General features: G+C 41.1%; 1 long non-coding RNA gene across 1 annotated transcript; it reads left to right on the top strand.

The window, feature by feature from the left end:
• The first annotated feature begins 6,751 nt into the window (after positions 1 to 6,751).
• Positions 6,752 to 12,377, top strand: LOC135329072 (uncharacterized). The gene is made up of 2 exons (XR_010390283.1): positions 6,752 to 6,939; positions 12,088 to 12,377. It is a non-coding gene; the product is annotated as an uncharacterized LOC135329072 (long non-coding RNA).
• Positions 12,378 to 16,291: the final 3,914 nt, after the last annotated feature.

Below are 16,291 nucleotides of genomic sequence, written 5' to 3'. Positions count from 1 at the left end.
AAGCACGAGTCTCGCGCTGAACTGCAATGAATGTATCATTGTTTATATTGAATGAATATGGGGTAGGGGATAAGCTACGTAAGGAGTTTAAGCCTTTTAGTTGACCCAGAGCAGATTGCTTTGATATGAGGACCAGACACTTTATTTAGCTAGTTAGCATCTAGGTAAGATCATCCCTTTCCAGAAGACAAGAGGTGTTCAAGCCACTGGCTACAGCTTTAGGGAACAATGAACCAACTTGTAGGGCTGTTACACTGGCAAACTCCCAAATACTCCTTTGCAGAGCATGGTTCGTGTAACAGGTCATTCAGCTGTATTTTAATGAAGTTCTGCCTAGACTTCCTGGCCTAGTGAAAAAACATTGCTTAAGCTCTCACAGCACTGGTTAGAAGAAAAAACCCAGACTGGACTATGTTATCATCTGTAATACTATAACACGCATTTTTCACTTTTGGCAGTTTCAACAGCATTCAAAATTTTGCTGTGAAGTCCAAGGAAATCAGAATATGAAACCTTTGTTGATAACTTTTCTTCTGACATATACGTTTCTCAAAAAAGTGCTGACTTGGAACACAGAAAACTGAGATAATTGAAAATTACACAGTGTAAAGACACTGAGAATTGCTTTTTTGCTTTGGAGACCTAGGCAGGTTCAGGGAAATGTCAGTGTTACAATGGAGTGACTCTTCAGATGAAGGTCTACTGGTAATTGTTGATCTGTACTTCATCAATGGTTTAAGAGCACCAATCCCCTCAGGTCTAACTTCTGAATTGGAAATAGCATAACTTCTGTATTTCTAAGCAATTTTGACTTGTGGAGGCCGGACATCATTTTCTGCATCTTTGTTGTTATTTTGTTCTAGTGAGTTGGACATTGAGCAATCAAATCACCAGTACTCATGAGCTATAATTTTCAGTTTTCTACGGAAGATGCATGAAATGGAAATTGGCAAACTTGTGATTCCACTTCAGGGTGTCTGGTGAAAATATTTTGGATCAGTAACATATCTGAGAGAAGACTGGAGAATTGGCCAGACGTTCTGTATATAACATGCCAGAAGAGCCAGAGCAGCATCCACTTACAATTCAAATGCTTTTTAAGGTTTTAGAAAGTTTAATTAGAATAGTATTCGCTGTTTATGAAGTATGGCTTATAGAACAGAGTTACATAGGAAAGCTGAAATTATCCATTAATTAATAGCTCTATCCTGGGGATGTTTCCCCCCTCAATATAAACATTTGTCTTGAGCATTTTTTTAAAATTACAGTAGACTAGAAGCTTGCCAAATATTTAGTGGTTTTTGAAGTTGTTTGGTATTCATGTCTACCACAGTTCTACAAAAAACAGTTCTAAGAGCTCTTTCTTTTGCCATACGGCAATCTAGAGAGGGGTGCAGGATAACAAGCTTTAAAGATGTGATAAAGAAAAATGTGATTTGTAGCTGCTTTCATAATTAAAAAAAGAAAGTCTTTGCAGAAAAGCTGGATTCATGTCCTGCCAATATTTATTTCATGTTTATCATTAGGACAATAATTTTTCACATTCAGTCAATTCCAAAAGACAATGTTGTAATGTTTTCGGCTCTCAGGCTTCCCGCCTTCCCGAGAGCGGATCGGCAGCTGGCGGAAGCTCTCCCATTCCCCACCCTTGTTTACATCCCCACCAGGCCCAGCAGCACAACTCAGGCAGCAGGACGCCAGAGAGCTCCAGTGCTCTTTGGTTCCCATCCAGCTGTGTCTGACATGGAACAAAGGTCAGACCACAACTAGCCTTTAAGGAGCGTGGGCAAGGGGACAGGGTGCAAAAAAGGCCTGTCCTACATTTTGCCCTGTCCTGTAACCAAAGTGTAAACACAGGGCAACAGGGTTTGCTCTCTTCTCGTTCAGGCAACATAGAGGTTTGTCACTTCCTAGTGCATGGCCTCCAACCCTGGGCAGCTGGACTGACCCACCCTCTCTTTCAACCAAGCAGCTGAAATTGATCCACCTTGTTCACAGACTGCTAACTCACTGCTTTTGCTCTGTAACCTCTGAGCTGGTGACAGCATAGTCCTAGCACTGGTCACATGTACCAGCCAGCTACCATTAAGTTTTAAATGGCAACCTAGACCCAATGCTAAGGACACGTTCCCCATCAGCCAGCATCTGCCTCTGGCTGGGCAGGGTATGTTGCACTCTCACACCTGCATACCTTGGAGCTCTGAGAAGCAGAGTTTCCAGCTGTGCTGTGATGGCTCTTTACTACCATTTCTTTTTCAAGTGCCAAAAAGGTTCACGGCAACTGGGTCAGTTGGTGGACTCTGGTTTATACCACTCGAACGTCAAGGTTACAAATTGCAAGCATCAAGGACAAAACTGAATTTATTTCAAACTGACACTAGACTCTCAAATTAGCCATTCTGCCATCCCTGTTCAGTTTCAGGAATGCCTGCCTGGGAGACCCTACATACCATCTGAGGACAGCTTTCAGTAACCCCATATTGTGTGAAACAACGTTTGCCTTAAAAAGCTGGTGAGACGTCCCCACAGGCTGAGTGACATCTCAGGAGGAAATGACAGCCCATGAGAAGCAATACAATATATTACTGTCAGCCCACTGTTAAATTCCCTGAGGGGCTCAAGTGAAGGAGCCTGTTGTTACTCCCAAGCATCCCATTGGAGACTCTTTATTAAATGTCTTGACTTAGTATGACCACAGATGAGCAACCTTGTTTATTGCTACCTACATTTCAAAATCAGGTGCTAAGCTTTTATGTACATGCAGTTTAAACTCCATCAAATGGAGGACACTCATAAGCCTCTTCTGCCAGGAATGAAGTGAGAACAGCCTCTGTTTTTATCTAGTGATGATAGGCACAAGCAGCTTTTCCTTTCTATTTACAAGCCTGGACTTTTGCTCTCTCAGACTGTTTGGGAGGAATGTGAAGAGAGGCCAAATCATAGGTCAGACAGCAACATTTATTCCACTCCCTCTACTGTTACAAGGCAAAGCATCAGATACTTATCAAAGAATCACTAGCTCACCTTCGGTTCTTATATATTTGTTCTTACTTAGTATTTATTTGCACACTCAGACAGGAACAGGGGAGTGGCCATAGATAACAACCCTTACATTCACAGTCTTTGACATTTGGTGTTCGAGCTGGCAGGCAGAAAAAGAAAACCAACACTGACTCCTCTCGACGCCAGACAGCTGCTCCCTCTGCTCCCTCTGTGCCTGACTTCAACTTTTGCTACACCATTGTTCAGCCTCTGCTGCATCCTCTCCTCTTGTTCTGCCCTCCCACCTCCTTGTGAGAGCTGACATGATATATACTCTTCTGGCTTGGCTTGCAGAATTTAAGGGGTCAGTCAAGACCATTTGCAACCTCCCTGTCCAGTTCTCATCCTCTACTAAAGAAGCACTGCATTGCAACATCCTCTGATACATATAGCTTAATAATTTAAACAGTATAACCTAAATAACTAACAAATGGAAAATGATATATTTGTTTCTCTCACCAGCCTAAGATTTCTGAGCTTTCTGTCCTGCCCAACTCTTTACAGTACCGTGGTGTCAACCATATATAATGGGCTTTCTGAAACCCCATTTCTCCTTTGGAATTCCAGCAACTTGGTTCCATAGGAAAGCTACACTACAGAATCACTGGTGAATTAACTGCATGCTAACTAGGCCACAACTAAAGGGTTTTTGTTAATGCCTAAACATCATTCATCATTCAGTGCCTAATAGCCAGTGCTTAAAACATGTTCTGTGATACTCTCTACCAGGCTCCTCAGCCTAGACACAACCTTTTATAACTGATGCTTGATACACTGTACTTTCTCAGAGATGATTCTTGAAGACACTCGGTCAAACCTAGATTAAGAAATCCTAACACTTTCTTCAGCTTTACTTCCTTCCACAAACAAAGGAAATATTTGCTGTCAGATGACTCTATTTGAGAGAACTTGTATCAGTATTTATGTTGGTGCCAGTCCACATCCTTTACTAGGAACAGGATCAGATATGTAGCAAGTTTCCCCACTGGAGGTGTTGTAATATCTGGAGCAACATGCCATAACTCCTACAAATGTCAGCAGTGATACTAACTGTATTACATACATGGGGTAAACAGGGTAAAATTCAGGAATTTTACTTCTCTATCCCCAGATCACTGCACTTCAGCTAACACAGGCTATTTAATTAGAAACTTCTTTTTTAAGGGCTTGCAGGCCCTTGAGAACACCATCTTCTGAAGAGTCCATTCCCTCCAAGTAACCTGTCTAGCCTTAAAATCAATTAGATAACGATTTTCCAAGACTTGGAATGTTGCATAGGGCATTGTCTGAAAGAAATTAGAAGGGAACTCGAGACAAGCCTGGATATTTAGTTGCCTAACTCCTCTGTTGAAATTAAAGGAAGTGAGGCATCAACATATTTCTATGGATTTTGACTGTGGTTAGATTTCTTTCATCTTGATGCCTTATTAATAAGGAATATGTAGAGCAATTAAAAGGAAAGTTGGCACCAAGCAAGGCCAAGAGAGTAACCTAATATGGATGCAACAGGCCTATCGTAAAATATATTTAATTTAAGGCTTGGTGAAAGGCATATTCCTGAGAGATTTCACCTAAGGAACAATGAAACCTCATTTTGAGTTTATAAGGACTTGGAAGACACTGGAATGCAAAACTCAACAAATAGTTCTCAAGACTGGTTTACTTTTTGTACAATAAATCAGCTCTCCTTTACTTCATCCTACCTGGTGCTGAATATTCTCTCCTCTTACTGAAGACGGTGGAAATTCAGGACATCCTTCATGTCCAAGGGGCACTCGCTACCTCTCAAGGGCAGTACCTCTGTCAATACAAACACAATCATAGGTTATACTTCAGGAAATACATGCTCTAAGAAATATTTCCTCAAACAACTTCTATGCATGCCTACAACCAGAACCAGATGCAGCAGGGTCCTTTCAATTACTTGTGATTTTTAATCCTTTATGGCCATTAATGTCCTAAAAATCAAGCATCTCCCTAATCTCGCCACAGAATCTGATGCAAATCTGATACAAAGGCATTCTCTCCCATCCCCCAAACTTTATTCCACGGTATCTCTTAAAGTTGTGGGTACGTTCACCCCTCCCTGAATTCAACAACAGAGGAGTACCATCATCAACTAGAGGATTCTGTCTCCTGTTGTATTTATTTCAGGATCTGGCACCTCCATATTGTAGACGAAGTTTTAAGCAACAACCTTCTTGTGTCAGTGCTCTTTCAAACATCTGCAGATGTAGGCTATTTCCCAGAAAAGACACTGACATTTACAAGAGAGTCCTTGTATGTGCATTTGCAGTGGTGCCAATAAAACTCCAATCTTTGCAGTTCTGAAAATGCTTCATGTATTACTGAGAACATGACTATACAGAGAAAGAGGTGCATTAGATCTCTCATTCTTTCTAAATATAGGAAATGTTTTCCCTTTTCACATAGTTTCTGCCTTATATAATTACAACACAGTTTCCTTCCCTCTTGTTACAACATTGTTGATGATAGATCAGCTTCCTAGGCCACGTGGAACTTAGAGGGAGAAACTGTCATTATGAATTCCTTGAGCATCTTTCCATGTTTTCAGATAGCCAGAATTACAAGAAACACTGATGATTTGTGACAACTGGATAACATGCTGACATACCCAAGTCAAATTTTACTATCTTTAATCATCATCAATACTAGCGATGGGGAACCCTGTAAGTTTCAGAATCTGGACTTTTTTTTTGTTGTTAACCATTCTAAGTTACATATGTATGTAAGGGGACTTATGTCTCAAATGAGCTAGTTGATACTAGATTTATCAGAACTGGATTTTGTCAGCTGTGTTTTGTTCTTAACAAACTCTCAGCTGTCATATTTTGTTTTTCCTATGACAAAAATAATAATAAAAAAATCATAGTTTTGCTCACGGACTTTTATCCTGGAAGAAACAGAAACAGTATGCTCTTTCCAAGTTTTCTGTCAAATGAAACTTTAATTATGGCCTTTCGAAATATTTTTTCCTCACTTCTAAGGCAGTGACTGGCATTAAAGATGCACACTACATGTGCATAATTAGTATAAATGCAGGCGCTCACTGCCATCCTAAATATAAATGTAAATGATTAATAAACCATCTCATTGATGAAGAACATATAAAATAAACCATTAGTCAGCAAGGCTGCAATTGCCACTGCCTTCTGAGACCTGTGCCTCCCAGGTTTAATTTGGACTAGAGGTTATTCCTGTAATACATTATCTGCTATTCAAATTCCAGAGTTTGCTTCATCTTCTCATCCAGCCCAAATGTTTCAAATGACCCCCAGCTACTGTCCATCACCCCAGATTCTGTATTTCCAAAAGCATAATGCCTGCTATACAGAGCATCTGAAGGGACACATCTGAAAACATAGCTGTTCCTGTATAAACATCCTCTGGAGTTCTTAATTACCAAGTTTCTTGTTATCAGCATAATGTTCACTCTGCTAGGAATCGCAGCACAGTTTCTCTTAGATAAATCTGTAAGGGTTTTCTCTTACTTGCTTGCAGATGCAAACTTAGCTGCTCTGGAGTAGGGTCAGGCTCTAAGTAATTGACAGTCTGGTTACCACTCAAATACAGCAGACAAAGCTATTATTGCAGTCTGTTCCCATGGCACTGTTATTTTTTTAAGTAACAAATTAAACATCTACCAGAAAGGGGGGGGGGGGGGGGAGGGAACACATCCTATCACAGCTACAATTGCAACTTCCAGTTCACTTGGAGCAAGATTCAGCTAAACAAAATAGAGACCTGCAGAACATCCTTGCTGATGTGGCAGAAGGACCAGCCACCCACAGCTTCAGCTGGAACAGCCATACTGTGGGTTTCTGCACGCCCTTAGAGCAAAGGAGGCACAGGTGTGCACTGGCTGCCACCTGGGAGGTATGAGTGGAAGGGGAGCTCACCTGAGGGTTGTTGTGTTCAGCAGTCCCTGCTGAGTTCTTCATATAGGCACAAATACCCCATACTCCTTTTTAAAATTACTTTTTAAGGGAGACAGAGGGGGCTTTCATAAGTTTCTCCCCTGTGCCACAAGGCATTGCTGTATGCATGTAGGTTAGAAGCTATTAGACAAGTCTCAGTGAGGATGTTGTATAAGGGCTCCATGCTGCTTACATTTCATGCTAACTGTCCCATGCAGCTGTCCGCCCTGCTGTTAGTTAGTCCAGCAGTGAGTAGAAACAATACCTATAGCAGTGGTCCTGTCAGGCTCACCAGTGCCACCTACTGCAAGGAGCTCCCTCTCCCATCCATTTTCTCAGGGGATGGGTGCAGTTCTCTGGCTGTCAGGCTGCTTTCTGCCCCTGTAATCTTATATCATGCAATGACAAGAGACGATAGCTGACCTGCGCATGTCTAGACCCTACAATAGGAGGGTTAATGTTTAAATTGTATGAGATTGGAGATGCTGAACGTGCTGATGCATCTGCCTTCTGCAGAGTTTCAAAGAGGGAGTCCTGATACCCTCCACACAGACAGAATGATGTGTAGCACAGTGGCTAAGAGGAAGGCTGTAAAGCCAAGGGCTTTCATAATGTTAGAGTGAGCTCTTGGGCTGAATGTTTCAAGGTTGTGAGCTTAAATTTATGTAAATAAAAGAAGTTACCTAGTGGACAAAGGTAGTTTAGGTATATAAATACAGATGGAGCTTGGTGAATGGACAAGAATTTGAACATTTTGGCCCTTTGGAGACAAGATTAGGGATGCAAAGCTGTTTATTTCAGTAGGTTAAAATAAAAACTAGCTTGCAACTTGGCTTCAGAAACTTCACAGTATCAATGCAGTTTCCATCAAAACCTTAATGAAATTAGAATAAGAGCATCCATGCGGACACAAGGGAAATAACAGCTCTTTGACAACAGCTTTCTTGGCTATTACTCCTCTAGATCATCCCTTGGTTTCCATTCATTTTCCTTTACCCTCTCAAATCAATCACTAACCAACTAACTATCTGTGATGACGATCTCCAGCTAGTTCTTACATCATTAGAAAAGATCACACTTGAGATGAGATTTGCTCCTTCTCCTTCAGTGACTGAAACCTGGCCTTGGGAACTTGGTCATGCAATTGAGCCCAGCAAGCCACAGGTCAGGTCTATGCTGTTGGGAGCAATCCTGGTCTCTGAGGAGAGGAACATATGAGGCAGAAGATCCCTGTTATCTCCTGAGTATATTTTCCTTAAAGGGAGTAGAAAAATACCAAATGAGAGAGGTTATGGCATAAATACAGATTCCACAGGGCAAAAATAAAATTGGTAAGAAAAAAACATAATAAATGAGTGAAAGTGATAAGTGATTATAGCACAGAAAGAAAAGGGGGAAAAAGAACAGATGAAACCAGTAACTTGAAAAGGGTCTAGATGTTGTGCAAAACAAATTAGCGAAAAATCAAGAGGAAACATAAGTGTCAAAAAGAGAGGCCCTGAGAAATGCAGGCTGGGTGAAGGAAGGCTAAGAACAGGGAGCTAGTCAGGAGTGCATAACAAAGATCAGAAAATCAAGTATGTATTTGAATTGGCACCAACAGAAAATTACTATAAATACGACAAAAATTTTTAATGCCCTGTAAAATACCAACTTTATGCATATAACAGCTTGGCTGGTATTAAAATGTTTTTCTAGCTCCAGGCTTCACTTGACATTAAGAATTCTTGGAAAGGTAGGCTAGAATTCTGTTTTTTCTACTCCAGGCCTGTTCTGAACATGCGAGGAAGTACACTTTGCCTTTTCTGAGCAATCTTGCACGGGGTGCCTCACTCTGAACAGCCCATTAAACACGTTTCTTTGGTATTAACCTATGCTATAGAAAAGGTATATAATCCTGGGTGAGCTCTCTGACCAAACACAGAACATACCAGTCCAGTACAATTGTTCCAGTGAATTATGGCATTGATGAATAAGTGATGATGACTTTTCCATATGTACCACAACCAAAACAAGAACCATGACCTAAGGAGTATTCTTCTAGCAGGAACTCTTAGTTAATTCTGTGCAGCCAAGAGTATTTTAAGACCACTTTGTGATCAGTTTCATTACAGATATGCAGTATTTGGCACATATATTTTATCCTTAAAAAAATTCATCATTAGAGCATGCCCTGTGAAACTGTCCTTCACATTTTATGGATAAGAAACTGAATCAATAAAACAGTATGTAATTGGTTGAAGTTAGTGTGAGGACTCAGTGGCAGAGTCAAGGGCAAATATCAAAGTTCACTTCAGCTTTGCCCATGTTATGAATATATTGACTAGGCTTTCTTTAATAAGTGTTCCGATTCACAGTGTTGGAAAACAGTCCTCCTTGAAAAATGCCCTTAGAGTACTGTGAAAGAAGTCAAGAGAGTTTTTTTCAGTTGCGTTATAAACCTTTGAAAACAGTGCCTACACTCTGAAAGCCATTTGCTTACTACATTTGGACAGTCAAATTCCAAGGTGTGGCATGATGTATGTCTGCAGTGAACACAGCATAAGGCACACAGGAAAGGAAAGCTCAAAACCTCACTGAAGCATGTGATGTTTTGGTTTTTACTGATGTGCAAGTCACTGTCCAGTTTTGCCCTGAGTTGTATAGCAGTGAACTTTCTCAAGGCAGGCCTGAAAGATGATGGCACGGACCTGCGGATGTGCTCTCACTCACTGTACCATGGTGACTCACTGTGAGAAACAGTTTGGGTTTTATTTTGATAAGCACTGTACAAGCCAAGAAAAAAACTGTAATCCACAGAACTCTGACATAGATGTAGTTAGCCACCATTTCATAAAGACTTTCATCTGTAACACTGGAAATTGTCCTCAATTTACAAGAAGAGAATTTGCTGATAAAATGCCACCTAAGACAGCCAAAGAACCAGAATTCTTCTCATACTGTTGTCACAACACATACGTGGGGCTGCAAAGCAAGGCTCCAGCCTGGCCTGTGCTACTTCGAAGAGAACTCTGGGGCAGGGTTTGCAGAAGCGATCAGTAACGGACAGTATCTCCCACGTCGTGGGCATCTGACTTCCAATGGTCACAGCTCTCACACTAGATACTGAAACCAGACAGTGTTACTACCCTGAGCATCCAACTTGAAATAGTGCATATTCCCAGAAAATCAGCTCCCTGGTTTCCAGCCCCTCCCCTTAGAGTTATCATACTAGTCACTGTAAGGGCGCAGCACCCAAAAATCATGAGTCTCTGGAACACCTTCGCCCAGTCTATTCATTTTTGCCACTTACAAATGGTCTATATAAAATAGATTTGGGGTTGTTTTGCAGACACTCAGTGGCCCAAATAATGCTGTCTCTGCATAGAAACACAAGAAGAAAAAACAGCAGCTCCCTGGCAGCCCTGCTGATGTATACTGCTGACCAACAAAACGTAAAGCAAGTCTCTGATCATTTGCCAGGGTCACATCTGGGCGCAGACAAAGCAGCAAGATCACAGAGCAGTATTTTCCCTTGTTCCTATTACCTGAATGGATTATGACATGTGTTTTACATTGGATAAGCAAATTGATTCATATAAAATGAAAGTTTAAACGTAGCCTATTTCTTAAGCCATGCTTTCCTAAGGTTTGTTCAGATTCAGAGAGGTATGTCTTACTTTCCTTTTCAAGCTTTTTTGCTTGCTCCTGAGTTTATCAAAATATTGTCCGAGGGGGCTGAGTAGAGGATAGTTTTACTATTTTTAGCTATTTCTGCCTCTCTCTGAGTATCAAGGGATATCACTGAGAGCAGAGGTCAATGAGTGCTGGGACCTTTCGGATTCACAGAGACAACAATGAGAAAACACTGTTCAAATAGAAAAAAATAGAAGAAACACAATTAGGGAAGGCTCATACCCAAGAAACATCTTTTTCTTACTTGCTCAGCATTATTTCAAAATTATGTAAACACACACAGAGTCTAAAGGTAAAAACTGCACATGAACATGGGAGCTCTACTTCTATTTGCCTGTAGGTTCCTGGCCTCAAACCTATCAAATTTGCCTAATCAAAACTCAGTACTACCAGAGGGCTTAATGTGGGCTCAATAGCCTCTGACCAGTTCCCAGCCATACAGCGTTCACATGGCAAAAGTCATTAATGTACTGGGAACACTGACAGTCCCACTGGCAACCTCAACAGTGAAGTCAGAAAGTCACTTATGTCCTTTGCCTTCTATTTCTCTCTTTGCAAGTCAGGCTTTGGTCGCATTGGGTACTTTATAACGCCGGTTTGCCTCCATAAACATATATTGGCTGCTGCTGTAATACAAACCACACAAAAAATACGACTGTTTTCTGTAGCCATTTCTTTATGATCAACACTTATGTGTTAGGAACAGGTAGCCTGCACCTCTGTAATAAGGATGGCTCCATACGCACCCAGGCATCCTTGCATGGACCCACAACAGGGTTTATGAGACTATTATTTGTGTTTGTACTTTAGGTTTTGTTTTCTTTTTGGAACTTAATTAATTTTTGTTAAGTTGCTCAATAGAACTTAATGGGATTGGAGTTTCATGCTGTGCTGAAGAGTTTACGATATGCAAAAAGACTGGCACTGAGAGAAAAAATGACAAACTCATTAAAATATTTAGACATTGTACTGATGTAGCCTCTTGCATTGAAGAAGTTCAAAAACACATTCTGAACATTAATCACCACTCCCAGATGCCATGTATAAAAAGTATTACTGAACCAAATACAGATGAGACATAGCAGAGAAGCGAAATGACTTGGCTGAGCTCATCTGGGATGTAATCCAAATATTCTGCTCAAACACATGGGTATAGCCATTACTCTTGCCTTAAAATGGATTCAGAGGGTTGTCCACAGCTCTGGAACAGAATCTAGGAACGCACACCCACAAGCGTGGTCACCGCACCTGGACTGCTCCCAGCATGAACAGTGGGACTGGGCATTGCAAGTCTGTTCTGAAAAATGACTGAAAAGTTGCCACTGTGTGATTCTATGTTTATGATGGATCTTCATTTCTTATCAGGTTTCCTCAGATCACTTACATGACCATATGCACATGCACATTTACCTGTGTTTTTTTTCCTTTTCAGGTATCATGCTGGTAATAATTCCTCAAGCCAGGTACCTTTAACTCTTAACAACACTGTTTGCAATCTGATGAAGGAAAACAGAGCTGTCATGTGTAAATGAGGGCATAATTCAGCCTGGAGACCTACTAATGGTGCACTCCAAAAAAAAGAAGAAGATTCTATCTGGCTCTGAGCTGAGCTGAATCTGCATGTCTAGTAGTGAAGGACAGCAACCTTTCTGCATATGAAGTCTCACATAACATCATTGAAATGAAGTAAAATCTGGAAGCTGTTTTCACCATCATCCTCCAGAGCACTGTATTGGAGTGGAACAGTGAGCCAGCTGTAATGGGATGCTATTTCTTCCAGGGAAGAACAAGGTGGATGCACCTCTACTACTTGGTAGCAGAGCTGACATCCCACTTTCTGGGCAGTATGTTGCAGAGGCTTTTATACCTGGCAGGTGTTATGTGTCCCTACTGCTGACAGGGAAGCAACCAGCTAGCAACTGTTTTCCCCTGTAGGTTAGACCCAGGAATATGGCTGCAGTGCCATATGCAGATGCATCCAAGCCTCCTTGCATGGACCCACAAAAACTTTCTATGGAGACCATTCATTATGCTCACACTTCCGCATGTTCTGCATTTTTGTTAAGTTGCTTAGTGCCCCTCAAGCATGTGGCACCAATAACTTCAAATGTCTCACTTTATTATCAGATTTGTTCATAGCAAAGCCATTACAATCCAAGAAGACTTAGTCCAAGGAGCACTAGAATGGAAGTTAAATGCATTCTGGGGGAAGCGCATGCTGCAAGACAAGCCTGCAGGGTACCGCGTTCTCTGGCCACACAGTGCTGCAGGCTCTTCCTATGGTAAAGCTCCCCAGGACAAGCATACATACTTGACACAGATGCTATCTATTTTTATTTCTACCCTGCTTAAATTCTCAATATGAAGTCAAAACAGCATGTACATACATTACCCAAATTCTTACAGAACATTCAGTTCGTGGAAAAAACAACACAGTCTGAAATGGGGATTTTTTTTACCCTCTGTCCTCTTTCTCAGTGACTTCTGCTGGAATGAACAGAAACAGCCAGTCTTAGGAGGTCAGGATTTTATGTAAATATGTTTTACAAGGTGCAGAACATGTAACCATTGTTCCATGGGACTCCTTCAGAAGCTGTCAATTCCAATAATGTCATTGTCTAAGATCTGGTTTGTACTTACAGACTGCCCATAGCAAAAGCTCATGGGAAACTCGGACCAAAAGAAGAGCTGCTGGTACAGCACTGCTCCTTTCAAAACAGAAGTGGGAGCCAACAGGCTGATGGGATCTGTTCTTGACTTAAGCCAAGTTTATTATTTTAAACTGCTTTTGCAAATTTCACTGGGTTTTAGTTGGTAAAAACAGCAAGCTCTGAAAAGGCAAAACATAAGAATTACAATAAATAATCCTTTTTTTAAATCACTGGTCTTACTGTTCGTTCACAGGCCTAAAACCTGAAGAGAAATTTGCTTGGGGCTCCAGTATCATTCACACTAATATCCCAAGCTTTAACTATTAACTAACTATTAAAAATAACCATGTTTGTCTGTTCATAAGTAACTTAGCCTCAGTTTGAGAAAGCAACCCTTGATTGAAGGAGGTTCAGGAAAAGGTGGTTATGAAGTTATTGCCAAAGACTCACACGTAACAAATGCTCTTTGTGTAACAAGTGTATTAAGTAACAACAAGTCCTTTCTGTTTTGGAAACTGTAATTTTCATCTAGCTATCAGTTCCAAAGAGATTATCACAGATGATCTTTGGCCCACTCAATGGGACTCATGGTAAGCGCTTGTGCCATCAGAAACAGGCCTTTATAATAAATGCTGTACCTTGGACTGAACTACAGAGGCAAACCGGGGTCTCTTCAAAGTACAAAGGAAGTACTGATGTAGTTTCTGAGATCTCTCATACTGAACCTCACAAGAATTACTTTGCATTCAGAGGGCTCCTTATGAGTAAGAGGCTCACTTATCCCATTTATATTGTATATTAACAACTGTTGGGCATGGTAGAGGTGTTAGGTGATCAGTATCCTGCAATGAAATACTCTTCTGTTAGCTTATTTTGCCAATCAGATAATGTTCCCCCAGCTCCTACACTGGAATACACAAGTCCTGTCAAGGCTTTTGTGTTCCAGAAGGATCAGGAGTCAAGGACAGAAAAGGAAGGTACCATATGAAAAAAGCATACTCAGGAGAAAACATGGGTCACATGCCTACTACTTGTCCTATATAGAGCCCAGTTGTATAATGTTTTCTGCATGTGATTGCTATGCGATTTCTGCATGCCAAGAAAGAACTGCAGTATGGGCACAGGTGGGCAAAGATTGGGCTAACCAATCTATTGCTGGGCAGATCTGCACCCACAGAATAAAGCAGATGTGATACAAAGGCAAGGGCCAGGGATGTTGTTCTTGCCTTTTAGCAGCAGTAAAACCTCCACTTCTGCTTCACTGACAGAAGTTAATGGGTGCTATTCTCTGCGGATTTTTTCGGTGCTCAGGCGAGACACCCATGCTGAGCTCCACGGAAATTTTTCATGTGATATTGCTTGATCTTCTCAGGGAATATTGCATAACACTGTGATTGATGTAACAGGACAGGCAAATGCTGACTGCTCCACCATGCCCTAAGGGATGAAGAATCAAGGTCTACAGATAGAATCAAGTATTGCAGTCCATGTCCAGCCAGAAGCCGAGAACCAGGGAACCAGAGATACATAGGGCTTAGGCTCAGGCAAGCACACAACCATCGTGAGGACAAAGACAGTTGCCATATTGCCAGGCTGGGATTAAGATATGAGACAGGAAAGCCTGGCTCAAGATTAGGCTAGATGAGTAGAACCTATGGCAGAAGGGAAAGAAAGAAGAAAAAGAGGATGCAGGCAGAACAGGCTGGACTCAGGATCCTTTGCCACAATTTACTGAGCGTCTTCTCTTGTAATTGTAGCTACAAAGTGGTGCCAACTAGCCATCAGGGCCAGATGGGGATGATGGCGGGGGGCTGACTACAGCTAGCTGCTGCCCTGAATCCTCTGCTACCAAAAGCATCTGCTTAGTACATAAAGCTGCACCATCTTTCTCCTCCACTCAGAGAAAGAAGACAAATCACTAGATTCCTGAGAGCTATGAGGCATGCGAGAATACAGTCTCACAGCTTTTGATAATGGTCAGGCAATATGAAAGAGTCTTAAAGTGAATGTAATGTAATATTGATTCTCTTTGCTCTACCAAAGAAGACTAAAAGTTCCCTTAGATAAACTAGAAATGAGGCCCAAGGTGGCTCTAAATTGCTTCTGGAGTGTTGTTTTTTGAAATCTTCTTCAGGGGGCAAGGAGGGTCTGTGATCCCTACTGGCAGGACTGTAACACAAAATAGATTGAATACCCCAGTGCCAAGCAAGATGGTGGATGAGGTTAGTGCAAGACAAAAATCAAACTTCTGCATGGATCGGCTGAAAGAAGGTTGAGTGGTAGGCCTGTATTATGAACAATAAAAATATCCACAAATTACATAGAGAAAAGTGATGACTACCTGCATCACACACAAAAACTTCAGATAAGTGTACTTCTCATTCACAAGTGGAGCACAGGTAGCAAGCCACAAGAGATAGTTAGTATTTGTATCCAGACTTCAAATACAATCTGCCAAATCAATAGCTGATGAATTTTCTCACCTCCTTCCCAATGGCTTTTTTTTTTAAAGGGCAGTATGTTCTCAACCTTAATGTCAATGTTATTAATGTCTATGATCTTGATTTGAGTAAAATATAAGTATTTTTAATGCCTACATGAGTAAAAAAAATAGATGCTTTTAACTTCGTTCAGATTTGTTTCATCAGTTGTTGCCTGGGAAGACTGTACTGATGGAGCTAACTTTACCACAGCTTCTACAAAGCATAAATAGATCTAGTATTTTCAAGGATGTTGTCAGCTTTCCTACTATAGATATGATACTACAGATGACAACATTGAAGTGTTGTCAGAGCTATAGCCTTTTGTATCAATGACTCATGTTAAAAGGACCTGGAAAAAAACCTGCCTTTTACCACTATGTCTCTGTGACACTTTCAATACCTGATGGAGGAAAAGTGAGGGTGAGTTTATTCCAAGTGAGCTGGATGATTAGCTCCTTTGAGTGCTGAAATCCCCAAACACCCTTCGATTGGAAGGCAACAA

The sequence above is a fragment of the Dromaius novaehollandiae genome, chromosome 1 (genome assembly GCF_036370855.1).
Source record: "Dromaius novaehollandiae isolate bDroNov1 chromosome 1, bDroNov1.hap1, whole genome shotgun sequence".
NCBI lineage: Eukaryota > Metazoa > Chordata > Aves > Casuariiformes > Dromaiidae > Dromaius > Dromaius novaehollandiae.
Note: the sequence above shows the minus strand (reverse complement) of the source record. Positions and strands in the feature narration are given on the sequence as shown.